Below are 27025 nucleotides of genomic sequence, written 5' to 3'. Positions count from 1 at the left end.
TTAGAGTCATTGTGATGTCTGTAGGTTTCATGCTTGTAGTGATGTGTCTGGCACTTTGTGGTCCTTGCAACATTTCACTCACAGAGTCCCCCTGAGGATCTCTTGTAGGGCTTGTTTAGTGGTGATTAATTCCTTCAGTTTTTGTTTGGGAAAAACTTTATCTCTCCTATTCTGAATTTCAGACTTCCTGTATAAAGGATTCTTGGCTGCCTATTTTTCTGTTCATCACATTGAAGATTTCCTGCCATTCCTTTCTGGCCTGCCAAGTTTCAGTAGATAGGTCTGCTACTATTCTTATGTGTCTACCTTTGTAAGTTAGAGCGTGTTTATCCCTAGCTGCTTTCAGAATGTTCCTTTTATCCCTGTATTTTTGCCAGTTTCACTATGATATGTCATCTAGAAGATTGAATCAAGTTACGTCTGAAGGGAGGTCTCCGTGCCTCTTGGATTTCAATGCATGTTTCCTTCCCCAGATCAGGGAAGTTCTCCCCTATGATTTGTTCAGCCCCTTTCTTTCTTTTCTTCTTCTTCTGGAATTCCCACGATGTAGATATTGTTCCATTTGATTGCATCACTTAGTTCTTTAATTCTCCCCTCATACTCCTGGATTTTTTTTCTGTCTTTTTCTCAGGTTTCTCTTTTTCCATAATTTTAAAAAATTTTTAAAATATTTTTATTTATTTTTGAGACAAACATAGACAGAGCATGAGCAGGGGAAGGGCAGAGAGAGGGAGACACAGAATCCAAAGCTGGCTCCAGGCTCTGAGCTGTCAGCACAGGGCCTGATGCGAGGCTCGAACCCATGGACTGTGAGATCCTGACCTGAGCTGAAGTCAGACACTTAACTGACTGAGCCATCCAGCGCCCCTCTTTTTCCATAATTTTATCTTCTAATTCACCTGTTCTTTCCTCTGCATCTTCATTCCGTGATATGGCCACCTCCATTTTATTTTACACCTCATTTATAGCATTTTTTAACTCCTCATCACTATTTCTTAGTCCCTTGATCTCTGTAGTAATAGATTCTCTGCTTTCCTCCATGGTTTTTTCAAGCCCAGCCATTAATTTTATGACTATTATTCCAAATTCTTGTTTGTTATAGTGCCTAAATCGGTTTTGATCAATTCGTTAGCTGGAGTTTCTTTAGAAGAGAATTCTTCCATTTCGTCATTTTGGGGAGTCCCTGAGGTAGCTCCAAACTGCGGGGCACTTCCCCTGTGCTGTCTGGAGAAACTTGTGTTGGTGAGCAGAGCCGCAGTCAGACCTGATTTCTGCCCTAACCCATTGCTGGAGCCACAGTCAGACTGGTGTGTACCTTATCTTCCCCTCTCCCAAGGGCAGAACTCACTGTGGAGTGGTGTGGCCCCTGTCTGGGCTGCTTGCATACTGTCAGGCTTGTGATGCTGCTTGCAGGGGATCTGGCCAAGGGCGTATTAGACAGGGTGGGTCCACAAGGTGCACAGGGGCGGGAGGGGCAGGCTTATCTCGCTTTGCCGTCGGTGGTCCCCTGTAGGAGGGCCCTGTAGCACCAGGAGGGAGGCAGACCCGTCAGAGAGGTGGATCCACAGAAGTACAGCATTGGGCATTTGCGTGGTGCAAGCAAGTTCGGTGATGGGAACTGGTTCCCTTTGGAATTTTTGCTGGGGGATGGGAGATGGAAATGGCACTTGCCAGCACCTTTGTTCCCCCGTCCAGCTGAGCTCTATCTTCCAGGGCTCAACAGCTCTCCTTCCTGGCATCCTCTCACCCTCCCCGCTCTCTGAGAGCAGAGCTATTGACTTTTAACATTCCAGATGTTAAGTCCCGCTGGCTTTCAGCACTCACAGAGTCCGGCCCCTCTGCTTTTGCAAGCCAGACTTTGGGGTTCTGCCTTGCCGGGCGGGCTGCCCCTCCAACACCCTGGCTCCCTCCCGCTAGTCAGTGTAGCACACACTGCCTCTCCTCCCTTCCTACCCTCTTCTGTGGGCCTCTTGTCTACTCTTGGCTCCAGAGAGTCTGTTCTGCTAGTCTTCTGGTGGTTTTCTGGGTTATTTAGGCAGATGTGGGTGGAATCTAAGCGATCAGCAGGACAAGGTGAGTCCAGCATCCTCCTATGCTGCCATCTTCCTAGGGTCTCCTCATATATGGCCTTTCTATGTTACCCTAGAGATTTTAACTTTCAAACTTGGCCTCACTAAACCTCCAACAATTAATCAATTACAGTTTATGTTTTCTTACACTGGCACTGTTTCCTGCAGAGTTTTCTGATCCTGAGCGTGCACTCCAATAAACTGTGATTCTCTTCACCTATCGGGCTACCTCTTCTGTTTGGGGTGGGGGGACTGAAGGTTGCTCTATGAGCACAGTTCTCTGAGTAATCCAAGAAGACTTGTTGATTTTTAGTTCAGCTTTTTTCCTATTGTATGTATGGAATGACAGCTTCCAAACTTCTGACATGCCAGACCAGAAACTTTAAGTATCTCATGTTTTTGTTTTTTATTCTGTATCATGGGACATTTTCTTGACTTTACCTTCTACTTAAAATGTTGGAAGAAGGAAATTTTATTTTTTTAATTTTATTTATTTTTTATTCAAGTATAATTAACATACAACATTATATTTGTTTCAGGTGCACAATATAGTGATTCAACAATTCTATACATTAACTCACCAATCACAATAAAGGTGCTCTTAATCCCCTTCACCTATTCCCCTACCCACTTCCCCTCTGATAACCACCAGTTGTTCTCTGTATTTAAGAGTCTGTTTTGGAGGGTAGGAGGGAAGATGGCGACGTAGGAGGACGCTGGGCTCACCGCGCATCCTGCTGATCACTTAGATTCCACCTACACCTGCCTAAATAACCCAGAAAACCGCCAGATGATTAGCAGAATGGAGTCGCCGGAGCCAAGCACAGACGAGAGGCCCACGGAAGAGGGTAGGAAGGGCGGCGAGGCGGTGCGCACTCCACAGACTGGCGAGAGGGAGCCGGGGTGGAGGGGCGGCTCGCTGGCCAAGCAGAGCCCCGAGTCCGGCTTGCAAAAGCGGAGGGGCCTGACGGACTGTGTTCCGACAGCAAGCGCGACTTAGCGTCTGGGAGGTAATAATTAAACAGCTCTGCTCGGAAAGCGGGAAGGCTGGAGGACAAGGGGAGGGAGAGCTGCTGAGCCCCCGGACGACAGAGCTCAGTTTGGTGGGGAACAAAGGCGCTGGCCAGCGCCATCTCCCTCGCCCATCCCCCAGCCAAAATCCCAAAAAGAACCAGTTCCTGCCAGGGAAATTGCTCAATCCACGCAAACACCCAACTCTGCACTTCTGCAGAACCAAACCTCCGGCAGCGGATCTGACTCCCTCCCGCTGCCACAGAGCCCCTCCTGAAATGGATCACCTAAGGAGAAGTGAGCTAAGCCTGCCCCTCCTGCCACTGTGCACCTTGCCTACCCACCCCAGCTAATACAACAGATCCCCAGCATCACAAGCCTGGCAGTGTGCAAGTAGCCCAGACAGGCCACGCCACCCCACAGTGAATCCCGTCCCTAGGAGAGGGGAAGAGAAGGCACACACCAGTCTGACTGTGGCCCCAGCAGTGGGCTGGGGGCAGACATCAGGTCTGACTGTGGCCCCGCCCATCAACTCCAGTTATACACCACAGCACAGGGGAAGTGCCCTGCAGGTCCTCACCACGCCAGGGACTATCCAAAATGACCAAGCGGAAGAATTCCCCTCAGAAGAATCTCCAGGAAATAACAACAGCTAATGAGCTGATGAAAAAGGATTTAAATAATATAACAGAAAGTGAATTTAGAATAATAGTCATAAAATTAATTCCTGGGCTTGAAAACAGTATAGAGGACAGAGAATCTCTTGCTACAGAGATCAAGGGACTAAGGAACAGTCACGAGGAGCTGAAAAACGCTTTAAATGAAATGCAAAACAAAATGGAAACCACCACAGCTCGGCTTGAAGAGGCAGAGGAGAGAATAGGTGAACTAGAAGATAAAGTTATGGAAAAAGAGGAAGCTGAGAAAAAGAGAGATAAAAAAATCCAGGAGTATGAGGGGAAAATTAGAGAACTAAGTGATACACTAAAAAGAAATAATATACACATAATTGGTATCCCAGAGGAGGAACAGAGAGGGAAAGGTGCTGAAGGGGTACTTGAAGAAATAATAGCTGAGAACTTCCCTGAACCGGGGAAGGAAAAAGGTATTGAAATCTAAGAGGCACAGAGAACTCCCTTCAGACGTAACTTGAATCGATCTTCTGCACGACATATCATAGTGAAACTGGCAAAATACAAGGATAAAGAGAAAATTCTGAAAGCAGCAAGGGGTAAACGTGCCCTCACATATAAAGGGAGACCTATAAGACTCGTGACTGATCTCTCTTTTGAAACTTGGCAGGCCAGAAAGAATTGGCACGAGATTTTCAGGGTGCTAGACAGAAAAAATATGCAGCCGAGAATCCTTTATCCAGCAAGTCTGTCATTTAGAATAGAAGGAGAGATAAAGGTCTTCCCAAACAAACAAAAACTGAAGGAATTTGTCACCACTAAACCAGCCCTACAAGAGATCCTAAGGGGGACCCTGTGAGACAAAGTCCCAGAGACATCACTACAAGCATAAAACATACAGACATCACAATGACTCTAAACCCGTATCTTTCTATAATAACACTGAATGTAAATGGATTAAATGCGCCAACCAAAAGACATAGGGTATCAGAATGGATAAAAAAAACAAGACCCATCTACTTTCTGTCTACAAGAGCCTCATTTTAGACCTGAGGATACCTTTAGATTGAGAGTGAGGGGATGGAGAACTATTTATCATGCGACTGGAAGCCCAAAGAAAGCTGGAGTAGCCATACTTATATCAGACAAACTAGACTTTAAAGGCTGTAACGAGATGAAGAAGGACAATATATAATAGTTACAGGGTCTATCCATCAGGAAGAGCTAACAATTATAAATGTCTATGCGCCAAATACTGGAGCCCCCAAATATATAAAACAATTACTCATAAACATAAGCAACCTTATTGATAAGAATGTGGTAATTGCAGGGGACTTTAACACCCCACTTACAGAAATGGATAGATCATCTAGACACACGGTCAATAAAGAAACAAGGGCCCTGAATGAGACATTGGATCAGATGGACTTGGCAGATATATTTAGAACTCTGCATCCCAAAGCAACAGAATATACTTTCTTCTCGAGTGCACATGGAACATTCTCCAAGATAGATCATATACTGGGTCACAAAACAGCCCTTCATAAGTTTACAAGAATTGAAATTATACCATGCTTACTTTCAGACCACAATGCTATGAAGCTTGAAATCAACCACAGAAAAAAGTCTGGAAAACCTCCAAAAGCATGGAGGTTAAAGAACACCCTACTAACGAATGAGTGGGTCAACCAGGCAATTAGAGAAGAAATTTACAAATACATGGAAACAAACGAAAATGAAAATACAACAATCCAAACGCTTTGGGACGCAGCGAAGGCAGTCCTGAGAGTAAAATACATTGCAATGCAGGCCTATCTCAAGAAACAAGAAAAATCCCAAATACAAAAGCTAACAGCACACCTAAAGGAACTAGAAGCAGAACAGCAAAGGCAGCCTAAACCCAGCAGAAGAAGAGAAATAATAAAGATCAGAGCAGAAATAAACAATATAGAATCTAAATTTTTTTTTCAATGTTTATTTATTTTTGGGACAGAGAGAGACAGAGCATGAATGGGGGAGGGGCAGAGAGAGAGGGAGACACAGAATTGGAAACAGGCTCCAGGCTCTGAGCCATCAGCCCAGAGCCCGACGCGGGCTCGAACTCACAGACCGCGAGATCGTGACCTGGCTGAAGTCGGATGCTTAACCGACTGCGCCACCCAGGCGCCCCAACAATATAGAATCTAAAAAAAACTGTAGAGCAGATCAACGAAACCAAGAGTTGGTTTTTTGAAAAAATAAACAAAATTGACAAACTTCGAGCCAGGCTTCTCAAAAAGAAAAGGGAGATGACCCAAATAGATAAAATCATGAATGAAAATGGAATTATTACAACCAATCCCTCAGAGATACAAACAATTTTCAGGGAATACTATGAAAAATTATATGCCAACAAATTGGACAACCTGGAAGAAATGGACAAATTCGGAAACACCCACACTCTTTCAAAACTCAATCAGGAGGAAATAGAAAGCTTGAACAGACCCATAACCAGCGAAGAAATTGAATCGGTTATCAAAAATCTCCCAACAAATAAGAGTTCAGGACCAGATGGCTTCCCAGGGGAGTTCTACCAGACGTTTAAAGCAGAGATAATACCTATCCTTCTCAAGCTATTCCAAGAAATAGAAAGGGAAGGAAAACTTCCAGACTCATTCTATGAAGCCAGTATTACTTTGATTCCTAAACCAGACAGAGACCCAGTAAAAAAAGAGAACTACAGGCCAATATCTCTGATGAATATGGATGCAAAAATTCTCAATAAGATACTAGCAAATCGAATTCAATGGCATATAAAAAGAATTATTCACCATGATCAAGTGGGATTCATTCCTGGGATGCAGGGCTGGTTCAACATTCGCAAATCAATCAACGTGATACATCACATTAACAAAAAAAAAGAGAAGAACCATATGATCCTGTCAATCGATGCAGAAAAGGCCTTTGACAAAATCCAGCACCGTTTCTTAATAAAAACCCTTGAGAAAGTCGGGATAGAAGGAGCATACTTAAAGATCATAAAAGCCATTTATGAAAAGCCCACAGCTAACATCCTCCTGAATGGGGAAAAACTGAGAGGTTTTTCCCTGAGATCAGGAACACGACAGGGATGCCCACTCTCACCGCTGTTGTTTCACATAGTGCTGGAAGTTCTAGCATCAGCAATCAGACAACAAAAGGAAATCAAAGTCATCAAAATTGGCAAAGATGAAGTCAAGCTTTCGCTTTTTGCAGATGATATGATATTATACATGGAAAATCCGATAGATTCCACCAAAAGTCTGCTAGAACTGATACATGAATTTAGCAAAGTCGCAGGATATAAAATCAATGTACAGAAATCAGTTGCATTCTTATACACTAACAAAGAAGCAACAGAACGACAAATAAAGAACCTGATCCCATTCACAATTGCACCAAGAAGCATAAAATACCTAGGAATAAATCTAACCAAAGATGTAAAGGATCTGTATGCTGAAAACTATAGAAAGCTTATGAAGGTAATTGAGGAAGATTTAAAGAAATGGAAAGACATTCCCTGCTCATGGATTGGAAGAATAAATATTGTCAAAATGTCAATACTACCCAAAGCTATCTACACATTCAATGCAATCCCAATCAAAATTGCACCAGCATTCTTCTCAAAACTAGAACAAGCAATCCTAAAATTCATATGGAACCACAAAAGGCCCCGAATAGCCAAAGTAATTTTGAAGAAGACCAAAGCAGGAGGCATCACAATCCCAGACTTTAGCCTCTACTACAAAGCTGTCATCATCAAGACAGCATGGTATTGGCACAAAAACAGACACATAGAACAATGGAATAGAATAGAAACCCCAGAACTAGACCCACAAACGTATGGCCAACTCATCTTTGACAAAGCAGGAAAGAACATCCAATGGAAAAAAGACAGTCTCTTTAACAAATGGTGCTGGGAGAACTGGACAGCAACATGCAGAAGGTTGAAACTAGACCACTCTCTCACACCATTCACAAAAATAAACTCAAAATGGATAAAGGAACTGAATGTGAGACAGGAAACCATCAAAACCTTAGAGGAGAAAGCAGGAAAAGACCTCTCTGACCTCAGCCGTAGCAATCTCTTACTCGACACATCCCCAAAGGCAAGGGAATTAAAAGCAAAAGTGAATTACTGGGACCTTATGGAGACAAAAAGCTTCTGCACAGCAAAGGAAACAACCAACAAAACTAAAAGGCAACCAACGGAATGGGAAAAGATATTTGCAAATGACATATCGGACAAAGGGCTAGTATCCAAAAGTATAAAGAGCTCACCAAACTCCACACCTGAAAAACAAATAAGCCAGTGAAGAAATGGGCAGAAAGCATGAAAAGACACTTCTCTAAAGAAGACATCCGGATGGCCAACAGGCACATGAAAAGATGTTCAGCGTTGCTCCTTATCAGGGAAATTCAAATCAAAACCACACTCAGGTATCACCTCACGCCAGTCAGAGTGGCCAAAATGAACAAATCAGGAGACTATAGATGCTGACGAGGATGTGGAGAAACGGGAACCCTCTTGCACTGTTGGTGGGAATGCAAATTGGTGCAGCCACTCTGGAAAGCAGTGTGGAGGTTCTTCAAAAAATTAAAAATAGACCTACCCTATGACCCAGCAATAGCACTGCTAGGAATTTATCCAAGGGATACAGGAGCACTGATGCATAGGGCCACTTGTACCCCAATGTTCATAGCAGCACTCTCACCAATAGCCAAATGATGGAAAGAGCCTAAATGTCCATCAACTGATGAATGGATAAAGAAATTGTGGTTTATATACACAATGGAATACCACGTGGCAATGAGAAAAAATGAAATATGGCCTTTTGTAGCAACGTGGATGGAACTGGAGAGTGTGATGCTAAGTGAAATAAGCCATACAAAGACAGATACCATATGGTTTCACTCTTGTGTGGATCCTGAGTAACTTAACAGGAACCCATGGGGGAGGGGAAGGAAAAAAAAAAAAAAGAGGTGAGAGTGGGAGAGAGCCAAAGCATAAGAGACTCTTAAAAACTGAGAACAAACTGAGGGTTGATGGGGGGTGGGAGGGAGGAGAGGGTTGGTGATGGGTATTGAGGAGGGCACCTTTTGGGATGAGCACTGGGTGTTGTATGGAAACCAATTTGACAATAAATTTCATATACAAAAAAAAAGAGTCTGTTTTGTTTGTCTCTTTTTTCTTTGTTCCCTCATTTTGTTTCTTAAATTCCACATATGAGTGAAATCATATGGTATTTGTCTTTAACTGACTTATTTCACTTAGCATTATACCCTCTAGATCCATCCATTTTGATGCAAATGGCAAGATTTAATTCTTCTTTATGGCTGAATAATATTCCATTGTATATGTATACTAAATCTTTTTTTCCATTCTTCTATGGATGGATGAGCTCTTTTGTTTTAGAAATTGTTTTAATTTCTAAGCACTCTTTTATTCTCCAAAGGTACCTTTTTCATAACATTCTTATCTGTTTTCTCCTTATGAAAGCAATATTTTCTGTGTGTGCTTAATAGAGCTTTACTGGAGTCTTAGGAATATCAGGTGATAATACCAAGCCAGGAAGGAAAATTGTAAATGGATTATCAGATATTAACTCTCCAAGAGAATGCCACACATGCCCCTCTGAATGAGACTTCATAATGACTGACCCTCTCCTTAGCCCCCAGCACTGATACCATGTGTGGGCAAGATGATCATCCAACGATTAGTTTTTGGCCATATGTTCCCTGCTTGAAGTTCAGATCTCCAGCTCTCACTTTGACATCAGAGAGAAGAGATCATTATTCTCTTCCCCACTCCCAGTTCAACATGAGGCAATCATAATAATCAGAAGGACATTTTATAGTGTGGATTATTTTTTTTCATTTTTTTAACGTTTATTTATTTTTGAGACAGAAAGAGACAGAGCATGAACAGGGGAGGGTCAGAGAGAGGGAAACACTGAATCTGAAACAGGCTCCAGGCTCTGAGCTGTCAGCACAGACCCCGACGCGGGGCTCGAACTCACGGACCGTGAGATCATAACCTGAGCCGAAGTCGGCCGCTTAACCGACTGAGCCACCCAGGGGCCCCTGGATTATTTTTTTAACATTAAATAATATATATAGTGGAAATGACAATCCAGTCTAGTTCTTTTTTACAGTCTTTCCTTCAACAGAAGTTAACAGCAATCCAAGCCTGCAAATCTATTGATGTGATCCAAACTGAGCATCTTCTGTGAGTAAAGGCCTTTGCAAAAATATGCACACACATCTCTCAGGAACAAATAATTTTCAGGGACTCTCCAGTCAAGTCCAAACCCATGTTTGGGATGAAAAATGAACTCAGTGGAAGCATAATGCTATTAAAGTACATTCAAATTGTCACTGATCAGAACATTTAAAATTTTAATCAAAGTGTATAACATTTGCTGAATGCTCACTCTGTACATGACACTTGAATTACCTTCATTTCATTAAGAGGTAAATTGAGGTTTCCAGATGTCACTTGCCAAGGTCACAGAGCTAATAAATGGCAGACAGGAAATTGCACCAGGACTGTCTAACCACAGTCAACCCATGTAACTGCTACACGGTGCTGTACTGGTTTCTACCAGCCATATTATGGTTAATGGTAATAGCACAATTTTCTCTAAAATAGGGGTTGGATACCTGAGATACCTTAATCTAAGTAACAAGCTTATTCTGGTAACTTTGCTTCTAAGGTGAATTGATGCCCTTTCCTCTAGAGACAGAAAAGTGCTACCAGTTTTTTTTAATGTTTTTCTTTCATAGAAACCATAACACTTTATTTCTAAATTTTAGTTTTTCATCAAAATAACACTTGTATATACTTACAAAATACAGAGGTGCTGAAGAGCTCATAAATAAACCCAGCAATATCCTGTCCCCTCCCACACAAGTCCTGCTTCCTACAAGCAACTACATTAAACCATTTTTACCAGTTATGGCCATGAGAGGTTTGCTGGGGAGAGGGGGCTTCTGAGGAGGCTTTTGCTTTCTGAGACACACATAACTGATACTGTCCCTTTCCTTCTCTCTACCTTGATTATAGTTGTACTGCCTGGAGCTGTGACAGCAATCTTGAGGAGATGAACAAGAGGATGAAAATGCAGCCCATGAAGGAAGAAACAGTTAGATGGCATCACTGAGCAGCTGAACCCATGCCACACTTATGTTAATAATAAATTAACTCCCTCCCCAAAATAAATGAATAAATAAAGCCATATGTGTTTAAGATGCTGTCAGTTTGGTTTTGTGTTACTTGTAGCTGAAAGGATTTTTAACTGAAGGACCACCATGTTTCTATATATGTTTATACTACTATTTTTTTCAGTTTATTTATTTTGAAGAGAGAGAGAGCACACGCATGAGCAGGGGAGGGGCAGAGAGAGAGAAAGAGCACTGTCAGCTAGGAGCCCAACATGGGACTCGATCTCATGAACCGTGAGATCATGGCCTGAGCCGAAATCAAGAGTTGGTGGTCAACTGACTGAGCCATCCAAGCATCCCACTACTATTCCTTTTTTTATTGGAGTATAGTTGACATACAATATTATATTACTACTGTTTCTTAGCAATATGAAACATTATCTCTTGACATCTCATTATAGTAAGAGAGTATTTTATCTCTCTCCACACACACATCCCTATATATCCCCTCCTTTCACTCTTCCAATATGTTTATATCCCAATTTCTAGTAAATCAGTGGTTGCCACAGAGCCAGTAAATGTACTGTAATTACATGGATTTATTTTTCCATTTTTTTTGTGTTCTTGAACTTAATAATTGCTTTTTTTTCACTTAAGATAGGCACACCCTTAGTTTTTCTCATTTCTTCATTAGTTCATTCATAAACCAATTAGCATATTTTTCAGAAACATTCAAACTTGTCAGCCCATTGACTTAAGAAGAAACCAATAAAAAGTTGATTGGTTGAGAGCCTGTGTCAGAGGCAGAGATTGGTCAAGTCCACTACTAGACTTTCCTTTAAGGTGACGGATGGGCCCCGCACATTCTACTGGAGGAGTCCTAAGTTCAGAAAGCAGAGGTTCTGCCCTGGAACTGTTTGATTTCTATAAAAAACCCTCTGTATTTCAAGAGCAGATGTTTCACTCTTTTGATTTTTACCAATAAACATGGGGAAGGGCAGAGGGGAAGGTGGGGGAAACAACTGTTCCAACACATACTTTCAATTCTTCTCCTCTCAGGGGCACTTTCATGCCTACCGTCAGGATAGCTCTTTTGTGCCAGAATCTCACCAGGATTTTGTAGGGTAGACCAGGGCTCTCCTTCACAGGTCCCCCTCCTGCATATGGATTGTGCCTCTACCTTTCCCTGTCCTACCTTCTCAGGTACCACTACTCAAGCACCTTTCTGCTTGCCAGAAGGTGGTGAAATCTCACTCCATTGATGGGGCCTCCTCCAGCTTTTTTTGGAGATGTGGGTTTATACATGATCCCTTCCTCTTATTTTATAGGGTCTCAGGAATTAGAGGAGGCAGATGTGTTCCACCTTCTTGAATGGAAGTTAGAATATGAATATGAATTTTTAGCTGCCCCAGATTGTTTAGATATGTCCCCAAGTGTGTAGACCAACATTTGTGAGCCACTAGCAATGTAAAAATCCTGGGTTTGGGAATCTGATGAATTTGAGTTTTAATTCTGACTCTCTGACCTCCTTACTCAAGTCACATCCATGGGCTTCAATTTTCTCCCCTACAAAATGGGAATAATAATGTCTATCTGAAAGAGTTCTGGGAAGATTTTCTTAGCTACTGTGGTTAAAGCATCCAACATAGCCCTCAGCAGACAGAAGGTGTTCAAAATAGGAGTGATCACTCCTTAATGGGAGCAAGTGGGAAATGTGATTGGAAAGATTTGAGTCAGGTTTTAGGAGAGCCTCAGACAACAGGATGTATTCTTGTGACACTGAGGAGCCCCAGAAAGCTTGTGATCAGGGAAGTCACTTGAACTTGAAGAATATGCCAGATTGTTCCCTCAGTCTGGTGTGGGGAGGAAGAAAGAAGCCCTTGGACCAGCAGCTCTTGGGTTAAAATCTTCATCTGCATCTGAGTTATTTGTAACCCGTTGTCATGGCAACAAGTTTGGCAAGCAAGCCAGTGCTGCAAGCTCCTGACAGTAGGAAGGGGAGGGCAGTAGGAGAAGACGGAAGATATGGAAGGGGGTCGTCTGTGACCAGCGCCTCACTTTCCTCTGATTTGTCTGAAAGATTCTGATGGAGACGAGGATGAGCGTCCTCCAGGGAAAATCATTGGACATTGGAGAGTCTTCTGCTCAATCTCCTGATATTCCAGACGTGAAAATAAGCCCAGAGAGGTCCAGCGGCTGGCTCAATGCCACACAGTAAGTCAGGGATGGAAAGAGGACTAGACTTTTTAAAAAGAAGACTCAGGATCATAGAATTGAAGCATAAAAAACATGGAGAGGGCCCTTGGAAACATTTCATCCATGTTTCCACCAACACACCCATGCTTTTATTGTTGTTATTCATATGGGAGACCTGGGACCCAGAGTGGATGAGAACTGACTCAGGGTCACACAGCAACTCAGGTGCTGGCTTGAGATCGGAGCCCAGAGGCCTCAGGCTTCCCAGGCCTGGGTACTTCCTGAGGAAGTGGCTGTCTGGGGCTCATGATTCAGAGAGGCTGTTCACTGCTGACTGCCAAGACACAGCCTCCCAGGGTAAAGTTCATTTGACTGTGTTGGCCTTTGACCCCCTCAAATCCAACATCTATGTGTTCAAGTCACATTTCCCCTTCTCACGCACCTTCTTCTTCAAGTATGTTTCCCACTGCCAATGGCAATGCTGCTGTACAAATGGCAGCCCAGCACCACCCACCCCCACAACCTAGACAAAGCCCACCTTTCACATGACTCCCCCTCTAAATAACCCACAGGGCTATGCACTTCCTGGACATTCTTTTATGTGATTCATTCCTCACAATTATCATTCTCTGCCTCCTAAGTTAGCAGGAAGAATTCTAGCCATATTTCTTCCTTTCATTTTTTTTTTAAGTAGACTCCATGCTCAATGTTGGGCTTGAACTCATGACCTTGAGATTAAGAGTTGCATGGTCTACCGACTGAGACAGGCAGACACTCCCAACAGGTGGTAATCTAAAGAACCAAAGAAAGATAAAATGACTGGCCCAAGGTCACAAGGTGAGTCTTAGCTTGAATCCCTCCTCATCATTTCTTCCCCTTCTATCCACACTGATTTCTCAGCCCTCAGAGTTCCTCCCACCATAATCTTTGCCTTAATCACTCCCTTGGCATTTGCACAATACATTTGCCCTTTGTTCTCTGCCTTATGTGCAGTCTGCTCTCATCAGACCCAATCCCACACCAAGTCCAGCTGATTCTCGTTTCTGTCTCTCAAATCCACCTTTTCTCATCCTCTGCCACTGCCTTCTTCAGGCTCATCCCTCATATGCACGACCCCAAGTCTATTCCCTGGCTCTCTGCTTCGACTGGCCATCTTCAATCTACTATTTTGCACACCAGTAATGAGAGAGCAATGATGCAGAAGCCAACACATGGCTTTCTTCCTTTACACCCCTTCCACTAACATTAAAGTTCTAGCTCCTTGTTTGGCAACTAAGGCCATCCACAGTTCTGATCCCAGCCAGGCCTCTCCAGCCTCATCTCTTGCCACTTTTGGCCTCACACGCTGTGTTCTGACCACTGAACTAACTACAAGTGGTTACTACAATGTACCAAGCCCTCTCTTGTCTAGATGTCTTTCCGTGTAAGGCCTTTACACTGAATTCCCAAACCTGATGAGCTCATGTAAAGTGTGACTTCATCCAAACAGCCTACCTTGATTCTCAAGTGGGAATAGATCCTTTTCTCTGGGCTCCCACAGCCCCCAGAGCTCTCCACTGTCGGCCCCCGTGTGAAATTGATGTCTAGTGCTCTCTCTCCTAGAAGATCAGAAGTTCCCTGAAGGCAGGGACTCTGTCTCCAGCAAAGCCCAGCCCCTGGCTGGTCCCAGAGGAAGGATCAGAAAATATTCATTGCATGCATTCAGATGCATAAATGGTTGGATGAGGAATGGAAATTGGGTTCAGCCCTGTGGTTGCACACTCTTGCCTCAAAGGGCCTGCAAGATGTCACTAGTTCCTGGCAGTTTCCTCTCGGCTCCAGGGTGTGGTTCTCTGAGAGGGGTATGGACGTGAGTCAGTTGTTGCAGAGTGAAGCCAGCCAGCCAAGTCCTGAGCCTGAAGGTGAGTCATGTTGAGAGAGAAGGGGTGTGATGCAAGAAGAAAGTGAAGGTAGCAACTAAGGTAGGTGTTATTATTTTCCTTCTTCCTTATAGGTAAGGAAACTGAGGCACAAGGAGTCTTAGGTGACTTGCCAAAGCCACACAGCTAAGTATGGTCATGCTGGGACTCCAATTCTGATCAATTCCAAGTCACTTTTTACCTTGTCCCTATCTCTCCCAGGATTCACTTTGGACAACAGGTTTGTAGTAGTGAATGGTGGAGTCGTGCCTACAGCCTGGGTTATAGGGAAACAATTGTCAAGGCAGAAAAGAAAAGAAATCATATCCTGAACACCTACAGTGACCTTAAGCTGTGGGGACACCAAGGTGGATGGGGTGGAAGATGGAGCTTGAACATTTATTGAGCTTCTATTACCTACTTGGGTCTCTCTGTACATAACTTCTTAACACTTAATGCAGCCCCTTTATGTGGAAATGATTAATATCACAATTCACCTCTGAAAACCCGAGGCCCCTAGAGAGGAAGTGACTTACATAAGTTTAGTCACCTAATAAGCAGGAAGGGCAGGATTTGCATAGATATGTCAGGTTCCACAATGAAAGGGAACAGCAAGATTCTGAAGCAAACTAGATCATGGCTTTGCAAGGGTCTCAGACAAGAGTGTCTGGGTTGAGGGTGGCCCAGAGGGCAGAAGGGACTGTTAAGGACTGTGCTTTGAAAGGGAAGGGTGGAGTTTGCTCTGGAAGGCCCAAAGCTAGAATGCCAGGCCCAGATTTGGCACTTTCTGTTAAAAAAATAATATATACTATTACATATATTATATATATTTAATGCTTTACGTATGACATGTAACATGTTATATATAAAAATATGCATTCTTTCAGGGTGCCTGGGTGGTTCAGTCGGTTGAGCCTCCAACTCTTGATTTCCACCCAGGTGATGATCTCAAGGTTCATGGATGCGAGTCCTACATTGGGCTCTGTGCTGACAGCTCAGAGCTTGCTTGGAATTCTCTCTCTTCCTCTCTCTGCCCCTCCCCCTCTCTCAAAATAAACATTATATATACACACACATGCATATATATATACACTCAATATATATATGCACTCTTTATATAGATATATATACTTTCTCTATATAGATATGTCTAGAATATATATATTTATAGATATATCTTTTTAATTTTTTACTGCTTATTTAGTTTTGAGAGAGAGAGAGAGAAGGAGGGAGGGAGGGAGAGACAGAGCCCAAACAGGGGAAAGGCAGAGAGACACACACACACACAGAATCCGAGGAGCCTGTTGTGGGGCTAGAACCCACCAGCTGTGAGATCATGACCTGAGCTGAAGTTGGACGCTCAACTGACTGAGCCACTCAGGTTCCCCTAGATATATCTTTATAGAGTGAGAGATGGAGATTTTTCTGATGTTAAATGTATAGCTATGAAATATATTTAAATGTTTTTGGGGGGAACAGGAGTGAAAGTGTTCTATGGAAATTCTGGAGAATAAATAAAATAAAATAAACAAAAAAAGGAATTAAGAGAGGAGCCTGGAAGGAACCAATAATTATAATGTGCCTGATCTGAGGTCATGAGTAACTTCACCCACTACACATATGTACATGTGTGTGTGTGTGTGTGTGTGTGTATTTAAAATCGTTTTATCCTTTCACCTATCAATGGACACTTAGGACAATGTCTTGTTTTTTTGTGTTTTTTTAATGTTTACTTATTTATTTTGAGACAGAGAGCATGAGCAGGGGAGGGGCTTATGTTTACTTATTTATGTTGAGAGAGGGAGAGAGAGAATCCCAAGCAAGCTACATGCTGTCAGTGCAGAGCCCGACGCAGGGGCTTGATCTCACAGACTGAGATCATGACCTGAGTTGAAATCTAGAGTTGGATGCTTAACTTAATGAGCCACCAAGACACCCCCATGTCTTGGTTTTGACGTTTTATTTTCTTTGCTTAAATTTGTTCAGCCAGGATGGATGAATCTCAGTATCATTATAATGAGTGAATGAAACCAGACAAAAAAAGATATTATACTGTGTGCTCCTATTTTTTTTAACTTTTATTGTTTATTTTTTAGAGACAGAGAGAGACAAAGCACTAGTGGAGAGGGAGGGTAGAGAGAGGGAGACACAGAATCTGAAGCAAGCTGCAGGCTCTGAGTTGTCAGCACAGAGTCTGACACGGGGCTCAAACCCACAAACTGTGAGATCATGACCTGAGCTGAAGTCGGACACTCAACAACTCAGCCACCCAGGCAGGTGCCCTCTGTGTGCTCCTATTTATACAATGTTCAAGAAGAGGTAAAACTAATCCACAGTGAATTCAAAACATTGAAACTTTTGTGAGAAGATTTATGTGAAGTGTCATGAAACAACCCTTTAGAGTAAATGAAATATTTTTTTTAATTTTTTTTCAATATATGAAATTTATTGTCAAATTGGTTTCCATACAACACCCGGTGCTCATCCCAAAAGGTGCCCTCCTCAATACCCATAATGAAATATTTTATACCATGATAGAGAAGTGGGTGACACAGGCTTATGGTTTTGTCAAAACTAATTGAACATTTTGCTTAAGATCTGAACATTTAGTTGTATGCAAATTATACATCAATGAAAAAGTTTTTCACGTCTACACTGTATATTAACTAACTTGAGAATAAAAAAGTTATTAGTGATTATAATACTCATAAAATATTGGAAGAGAGTATGAGTAACTATTTTTACAGTCTACAGTGGGGAAGGCCTTTCTTAGTGTGACAGAAAACATAGAAACTGAAAAGGAAAAGATAGATGAAGATTTTAGTTTATTTTGTTATACTGCTTTCTTTTTTATTGAATAAGTAAAATATTTACATGGTGTGGTAGGCTGAATAATGATCCCCCAAAGATATCCATGTTCTTATCACAGAACCCACAAATGTTACCTTATAGGGAACATGGGGCTTTGCAAATGTGATACATAGAAGATGTTGACCTTCTAAAAGTCTTTCAAAAAACTGTGGAGGGAACACTCCTGATGATCATGTGGGATTTATCCTTGGGATTCAAGGATGATTCAACATATGTAAATCAAAAAATGTGATATACCAAATTAATATAATAAAATATTAAAAGCATACAATCATCTCAGTAAATACAGAAAAAGCATTAGACAAAATATAATATCTTTTCATAAAAAATTCTCAAAAATTAGGTATAGAAGGAACATATCTCAATATGATAAAGGCCATATATGACAAACCTCAGATAACATCATACTTAAAAGTTGAAATTTATTCTTCCAAGATCAAAAAACAATATAAGGGTGCTTATTTTTACCATTCTTATTCAACATAGTATTGAAACTCCTAGCCAGAGCAAGTGGGCAAGAAAATCAAATAAAAGGTGTTCCAATCAGAAAGGAAGAAAAAAAACCGTCTTATTTGCAGATGATATGACCCTTATATATAGGAAACTCTAAAGACTCCATAAAAATTGTTAGAACTAATAAGTGAATTCACTAATATTGCAGGATATTAAAATCAATAAAGAACATCAGTTGCACTTCTATACAGTTACAACAAACTATCTGAAAAAGAAAATAAAACAATCCAATTACAATGGCCTCAAAAACAATAAAATACTTAAGAATGAATTTAACCAAGGAGTAATGTTGTGAAAACTGGACAGCAACATACAAAACAATGAAACCAGACCACTTTCTTACACCATACACAAAAATAAATTCAAAATGGGTTAAATACCTAAATGTGAGACAGGAAATCATAAAAATCCTAGAACAGAACATAAGCAGTAACCTCTTTGACATTGGCCATAGCAAATTCTTACCAGATATGTCTCCTGAGGTAAGGAAAACAAAAGCAAAAATAAACTATTGGGACTACATCAAAATAAGAACCTTCTGTACAGTGAAGGAAACAACAAAACTAAAAGGCAACGTATGGAGTGGGAGAAGATATTTGCATATGAAATATCTGATAAGGGGTTAGTCTCCAAAATATGTAAAGAACTGACACAACTCAACACCCAAAAATCAAATAATCCAATTAAAAAATGGGCAGAAGACATGAACAGACATTGCTGCAAAGAAGACATCCAGATGGCCAACGGACACATGTAGATGTTCATCATCACTTATCATCAGGGAAATGAAAATCAATACTACAATGAGATATCACCTCACATCTGTCAGAATGCTAAAATCAACAATACAAGAAACAACAGGTGTTGGTGAGGATGTAGAGAAAAAGGAACACTCATGTACTGTTGGTCGGAATGCAAACTGGTGCAGCCACTGTGGAAAACTGTATGGAGGTTCCTCAAAAAGTTAAAAATAGAGCTACCTTATGATCCAGAATTGCTCTACTAGATATTTACCCAAAGAATACAAGAACACTAATTCAAAGAGATGCATGTACCCCTATATTTCTAGCAGCATTATTTACAATAGTCAAGATACGGAAGCAGCCCAAGTGTCCATCAACATTAATGAATGGATAAAGAAGATGTGATATATGCATGCATATATACATATATATGGAATATAATGGACTATTATATTAGAATATATAATGGAATATTATTCAGCCATGAACAAGAATGAAATCTTGACATTTGCAATGACATGGATGGAGCTAGAGAGTAAAATGCTGAGCAAAATAAGTCAGATAAAAACAAACACCATTGGGGCGCCTGGGTGGCGCAGTCGGTTAAGCGTCCGACTTCAGCCAGGTCACGATTTCACAGTCCGTGAGTTCGAGCCCCGCGTCAGGCTCTGGGCTGATGGCTCGGAGCCTGGAGCCTGTTTCCGATTCTGTGTCTCCCTCTCTCTCTGCCCCTCCCCGTTCATGCTCTGTCTCTCTCTGTCCCAAAAATAAATAAACGTTGAAAAAAAAATTTAAAAAAAAAACACCATATTATTTCACTCATATGTGGAATTTAAGAAACAAAACAAACAAGCAAAGGGAAAAATAAGACAGAGAGAGACACATCAAGAAACAGACTCTTAATTATAGAGAATAAACTGATGGTTACCAGATGGGAAGTGGGGGATGAGTTAAATAGGTAATGGGGATTAAAGAGTGCACTTGTCATGATGAACACAGGGTGATGTGTGTAAGTGTTGATTACTATATTGTATACCTGAATCTAATATAACACTATATGTTAACTAAATAAAATTAAAGAAAAACTTATTGCTCATCCTACCGAAAGCAATCTACAGGCACAAGGCAATCCCTATCAAATTTCAATGGCATTTTTCACAGAGAGAAAAAATAATCCTAAAATTTGCATGAAACTACAAAAGATCCTGAATAGCTAAAGCAATCTTGAGAAAGGACAACAAAGTTGGAGGCATCACATTTCCTGGATTTCATATGGTATTGGGGCACCTAAGTGACTTAGTCAATTAAGTGTCCAACTTCGGCTCAGGTCATGATCTCACAGTTCATGGGTTTGAGCCCTGCGTCAGGCTCTATGCTGACAGCTCAGAACCTGGAGCCTACTTCAGATTCTGTATCTCTCTGTCTTTCTGCCCCACCCCCACTTGTGCGTGCTCTCTCTCTCTCTCAAAAATTAATAAACATTAAAAATTCAAACTGTATTAAAAACTATAGTAATGAAAACCGAATGGTATTGGCATAAAGATAGACACATAGAACAATAGAACAAAATAGAGAGTCTAGAAATACCATAGATAAATGGTCAACTAATCTTTGAAAAGAGTTTCAAGAATACACAATCGGTGAAGCACAGTCTCTTCAGTAAATGGTGTTGGGAGGGCGCATGCGTGGCTAAGTCGGTTAAGCCTCTGACTCAGGTCATGATCTCATGGTTTGTGAGCTTGAGTCCCACATCAGGTGAGCTCGTGTCCCACTCTCTTTCTCTCTTTCTCTCTCTCTGTCTCTCTCCCTCCCTCTGCCCTTCATGGATTCTCTCCCTCTCTCTCTGCTGCTTGCTCACTTGCGCCCTCTCTCTCTCTCTCTCAAAAAAAAAATAGTGTTGGGAAAACTGGATATACACATGCAATGAATGAAACTAGACCCCTATGTTGCACCACTCACAAAGGGTAACTTGAAATGAAGTAAATCTTAAAATATAAGACCTAAAGCCATAAAACACCTAAAAGAAAACATAGGATAAAAACTCCTTGACATTGATCTTGGCAATGATATCTAGGATATGACACCAAAAGCACAGGCAATAAAAGTAGAAATAAACAAGTGAGACTACATCAAACTCAAAGGCTTCTTCATAGCAAAAGAAACAATAAAAAATCAGCCTAAAAATGGGAGAAAATATTTTCAAGACATATATAAGTGGTTAATATGCAAAATATATAAAGAACTCAAACATCTTAATAGAAAAAATAAATAAATAAATAATCCAGTGTTTTAAATAGCCAAAGATCTTGAATAGACATTAAAAAAAAAGACATATAAATGGCCAGTAGGTATATGGAATGGTATTCAACATTGTTAATCATCAGGGAAATGCAAATCAAAACCACAATAAGATATCACCTCACATCTGTTTGAATGGCTATTACCAAAAAGACAAGAGCTAGGGGTGCCTGGTGGCTCAGTCATTTAAGCGTCCAACTTTGCCTCAGGTCATGATCTCACGGTTCATTAATTCGAGCCCCGCATCAGACTCTGGGCTGACAGCTCAGAACCTGAAGCCAGCTTTGGATTCTGTGTCTCCCTCCATCTCTGTTCCTCACCCTCTCACACTCTGTCTCTGTCTCTGTCTCTCTCTCTCTCAAAAATAAATTGACATTTAAAAAAGTTTTTTAAAAAGACAAGAGCTAAATGTTGCCAAAGGTGTAGAGAAAAGGGAACTTTTGTATACTGTGGTTGGGAATGTAAGTTGGTACATTCATTATGGAAAATGGTGTGAAGGCCCCTCAACAAATTAAAAATTGACCTATCATATGATCTAGCAATCCCACTTCTGTGTATATATCTGAGGGAAATGAAATCAGCATCTCAAAGAGATATCTGTATCTACATGCTATTTACAATCACAAAAACATGGAAATGACCTATGTGTGTTGACAGATGAATGGATAAACACCATGTGATATAAATAAGAAATAGTGTATTAGTCAGCCTTAAAAAAGATGGAAATTCTGCCATTCGTGGCAACGTTAATAAATCTGGAAGATATTATGCTAAGTGAAGTAAGCCAAAAACAGAATGACAAACACTGGATGAACTCATATGTAGAATCTAAAAGGTCAAACTTATTGCCAAGTAGTATTGCATTATATATACTACTTGGCAATGGGAAAGAATGAAATCCTGCCATTTGCAGGAACGTGGATGGCACTGGAAGGTATTATGCTAAGTGAAATAAGTCAGTCAGAGAAAGACAGATATATGTTTTCACTCTATGTGGATCTTGAGAAACTTAACAGAAGACCATGGGGAAGGGAAGGGGAAAAATGGTTACAAACAGAGAGGGAGGGAGGCAAACCATAAGAGACTCTTAAATACAGGGAACAGAGAGTTGATGGGGAGGTGAGGGAGAAGGGAAAGTGGGTGATGGGCATTGAGGACAGCACTTGTTGGGATGAGCACTGGGTGTTGTATGGAAGCCAATTTGACAATAAATTATAAATACACACATACATAAAATAAAATAAAATAAATAATAAAAATAAAAAGGTCAAACTCATAGAACCAGAGATTAGAACAATGGTTGCCAGGGGCTGGGTGCAGAGGAATCGGGAGATGCTGGTCAAAAAGTACAAACTTTCAGTTATAAGATGAAAAAGTTCTGGAGATCTAGTGTACAGGACAGCGAGTATAGTTAATAATACTGCATTGTATACTTGAAATTTGCTGAAAGAGTATATCTTAAGTATTCTCAACACACACACACACACACACACACAAAATGGTAACAACAAAAAACAAGATTAAAGATGTTTAGACAAAGGGATTATTATCAATTGTGTGAGCTCAATGTAATTGCAAAAGTCCTTCTAAGAAGGAGGAAACAGAGAAGACAGAAGTCAACATGAGGGCAGAATTGGGGCCAAAGAAGGAAATTATGGGAGTAGAGGTCAGAGAGGGGAGAGCATTCAAGATGCTGTCTTACTGGATTTGAATAAAGGGGAAGTGAATACAAGCCAAGGAATACAGGCAGCCTCTAGAAGCTGGAAAGGCAAGGAATGTATTCACCTCTAGAGCCTCCAGAAGGACCACAGCCTTTGATTCTAGTCTAATAAGACACATTTCAGATTTCTGACTTCCAGAACTGTAAGATAATAAATTTATATTGTTCGAAGCCCATTAGTCTCCAGTAAGTTATTATAGAAGCAGCACAAAACCAAAACATTATACTTAAATATAAATGTATAAAATTTATGTGAATTCAATATAAATATATGAAATAAATTTATATAAATATATAGAAAGATGTACAATGAGAAGTATTGCTCACACCCATCACCATCTACTTGTTCCATCTTGAGCCTTATAAAAAATATTTTTATTACTTTCTTGTTCATTCATCCAGTGTTTCTTTATGCAAAGCAAATATAAGTTTTTGTTCCCATTCTCCCCTTTATTATACAAACGGTAGCATACCAGACTTTACTGGACCTCACTATTTCTAGCTAAAGATATAATAGTAGATAAATAACTATAGTTAATATAGTATATTTAGAAGTTGCTAAGAAAGCAGATCTTTAAAGTTCTCATCACAAAAAAATTGTAACTGTGTGGTAATGGATGTTAACTAGACTTATTGTATTGATTATTTCACAATACATACACACATCAAATTATTATGATGTACACCTGAAACTAATATAATGTATGTCAATTACATCTCAATTAAAAATAAAATTTAATTAAAAATAGATAAGTTTAACTGTATAAAAATTTAAACATCTGTTTAGTGAATGACACTGTTAGCAAAGTCAAAGAATGAACTTGAAAAAAATATTTGCATGTGACCACAAAAATTGAAAAGGCTTTTGTCCATCAATAAGGAATTGTTCAAATTAATTATATTGTATCCATATAATGAAATACTATGCAGTCATTCAAACATATGTAAAATAGACAAGAAATTAGAATTGGGAGATGGTCAAGAAAAACTTTAGTCTAACATTAAAGCTTTAAAAATGTATGAAGAATGTGTGTCTGTATGGAACCAGAAACAACCCCGAATAGCCAAAGCAATCTTGAAAAAGAAAACCAAAGCAGGAGGCATCACAATCCCAGACTTCAAGCTATATTACAAAGCTGAAATCATCAAGACAGTATGGTACTGGAACAAAAACAGACATTCAGATCAATGGAACAGAACACAGAACCCAGAAATGGACCCACAAACGTATGGCCAACTAATCTTTGACAAAGCAGAAAAGAATATCCAATGGAGGGGCGCCTGGGTGGCTCAGTTGGTTGAGTGTCTGACTTCGGCTCAGGTCATGATCTCATGGTCTGTGAATTTGAGCCCTGAGTAGGGCTCTGTGCTGACAGCTCAGAGCCTGGAGCCTGATTCAGATTCTGTGTCTCCCTCTCTCTCTCTGCCTCTCCCCCACTCATGCTCTGTCTCTCTCTCTGTCAAAAATAAATAAACATTTAAAAAATTTTTAAAAATATCCAATGGAATAAAGACAGTCTCTTCAGAAAGTGGTGCTGGGGAAACTGGACAACAACATGCAGAAGAATGAACATCGACCACTTTCTTACACCATCCCTAAAAATAAACTCAAAACGGATGAAAGACCTCAATGTAAGACAGGAAGCCATCAAAATCCTCGAGGAGAAAGCAGGCAAAGAACTCTCTGATCTTGGCCGTGGCAACTTCTTACTCAACATGTCTCCAGAGGCAAGGGAAACAAAAGCAAAAATGAACTACTGGGACCCCCTCAAAATAAAAAGCTTCTGCACAGCAAAGGAAATAATCAGCAAAACTAAAAGGCAGCTGACAGAATGGGAGAAGATATTTGCAAACGACATATCAGATTAAGGGTTAATATCCAAAATCTATAAAGAACTTCTGAAATGCAACATCCAAAAAACCAAATAATCCTGTGAAGAAATGGGCAACAGTCATGAATAGACACTTCTCTAAAGAAGACATCCAGATGGCCAACCGACACATGAAAAAGTGCTCAACATCACCCATCATCAGCGAAATACAAATCAAAATTACAATGAGATACCACCTGACACCTGTCAGAATGGCTAACATTAACAACTCAGGCAAGAACAGATTTTGGCAAGGATGTGGAGAAAAAGAATCTCTTTTAGGTTGCTGGTGGGAATGCAGGCTGGTGCAACCACTCTGGAAAACAGTATGGAGGTTCCTCAAAAAATAAAAATAGAACTACCCTACGACCCAGCAATTGCACTACTAGGTATTTATCCAAGGGATGCAGGAATGCTGTTTCAAAGGGACACCTGCACCTCAATGTTTATAGCAGAACTATCAACAATAGCCAAAGTATGGAAAGAGCCCAAATGTCCATAGACAGATGAATGGATAAAGAAGATGTGGTAGCTCCTTGGTGAGATGCCAGCATCGGAGGAAGGGAACTTTTATCGCAGTCACTCAGCCAACTCTGGGTGCTGCTCTGATGGGGCAGGGCAGGGCACACCCTCAGCTCTTGGGAGATGTTGGAACTAGAAGAGGCTGCTTGGCCAACCCCAGAGGACTGCAGACACGCAGGAGCTGGGGCGGGCTTGAAGTTCAGGTTCACCTCCTCCAAGAGCCAATGCTTCCCCCCGTGAGAGGGGCCATTTGCTTTGCTGGCCCAAGCCAGGCAGAGACGAGAGCAGGGAAGAGACCAGGGAATATGTGCCAAAAAAAAAAAGTCAGGGTAGAACCTTCCTGAGAAAGGAAGGGCCTTGTCCAGAGTGACACAGCTGCTTACTGAAGATGGAGGGGAAGATGGCAGAACAGGAGGACGCTGGGCTCACCTCGTCTGGCTGATCACTTAGATTCCACCCACATATGCCTAAATAACCCCAAAACCATTAGAAGACTAGCAGAACGGACTCTCCAGAGCCAAGAGTAGACAAGAGGCCCATGGAAGGGGTAGGAACAGTGGAAAGGGGGTACGTGTTACACGGACTGGTGGGAGGGAGCCAGGGCGGTGGAGGGGGAGCCTGCTAGGCAAGGCAGAGCCCCTTGCAAAAGCAGAGGGGCCAGAATGAATGAATTCTGACAGCCAGCGGGACTTAACATCTGGAATGTTAAAAGCCAACAGCTCTGCTCTCAGAGAGTGGCGAGGGTGAGAGGACACTGGGAGGAAGAGTTGCTGAGCCCTGGAAGACAGAGCTCAGCTCGGGGGGGAACAAAGGTGCTGGCAAGCGCCATCTCCCTCTCCCACCCCCCAGCTGATTTTCCAAAAAGAACTAGTTCCTGTCACTGAACTTGCTTGCATTGAGCAAACACCCAACGTTGTGCTTCTGTGGATCCATCTCTCTGACGGGTCTGCCTCCCTCCCAGTGCTGCAGAACCCCTCCTGCAGGGGACCACCAAGGGCAAAGCAAGCTAATCCTGCCCCTCCCGCCCCTGTGCACCTTGCGGATCCACCCTTGCAGATACACCCTTGGCCAGAGCCCCTGCAAGCAGCACCATAAGCCTGGCAGTGTGCAGGCCGCCCAAACAGGGGCCACACCACTCCACAGTGAGTTTTGCCCTTGGGAGAGAGGAAGATAAGGTACACACCAGTCTGACTGTGGCTCCAGCAGTGGGCTGGGGGCAGAAATCAGGTCTGACTGTGGCCCCGCCCACCAACACAAGTTACTCCAGACAGGACAGGGGAAGTGTCCTGCAGTTTGGAGCCACCCCAAGGACTACACAAAATGATGAAACGGAAGAATTCTCCTCAAAAGAAATTCCAGGAAGTAGCAACAGCTAATGAATTGATCAAAAAATATTTAAGCAATATAATGGAACAAGAATTTAGAATAATAATCATAAAATTAATCGCTGGGCTTGAAAAAAATTGTAGGGGATGGCACAGAATCTATTTCTACAGAGA

The sequence above is a fragment of the Prionailurus viverrinus genome, chromosome X (genome assembly GCF_022837055.1).
Source record: "Prionailurus viverrinus isolate Anna chromosome X, UM_Priviv_1.0, whole genome shotgun sequence".
In the NCBI taxonomy this organism is placed as follows: domain Eukaryota; kingdom Metazoa; phylum Chordata; class Mammalia; order Carnivora; family Felidae; genus Prionailurus; species Prionailurus viverrinus.
The sequence above is the reverse complement of the archived record's forward strand: the minus strand, read 5'-3'. Positions refer to the sequence as shown.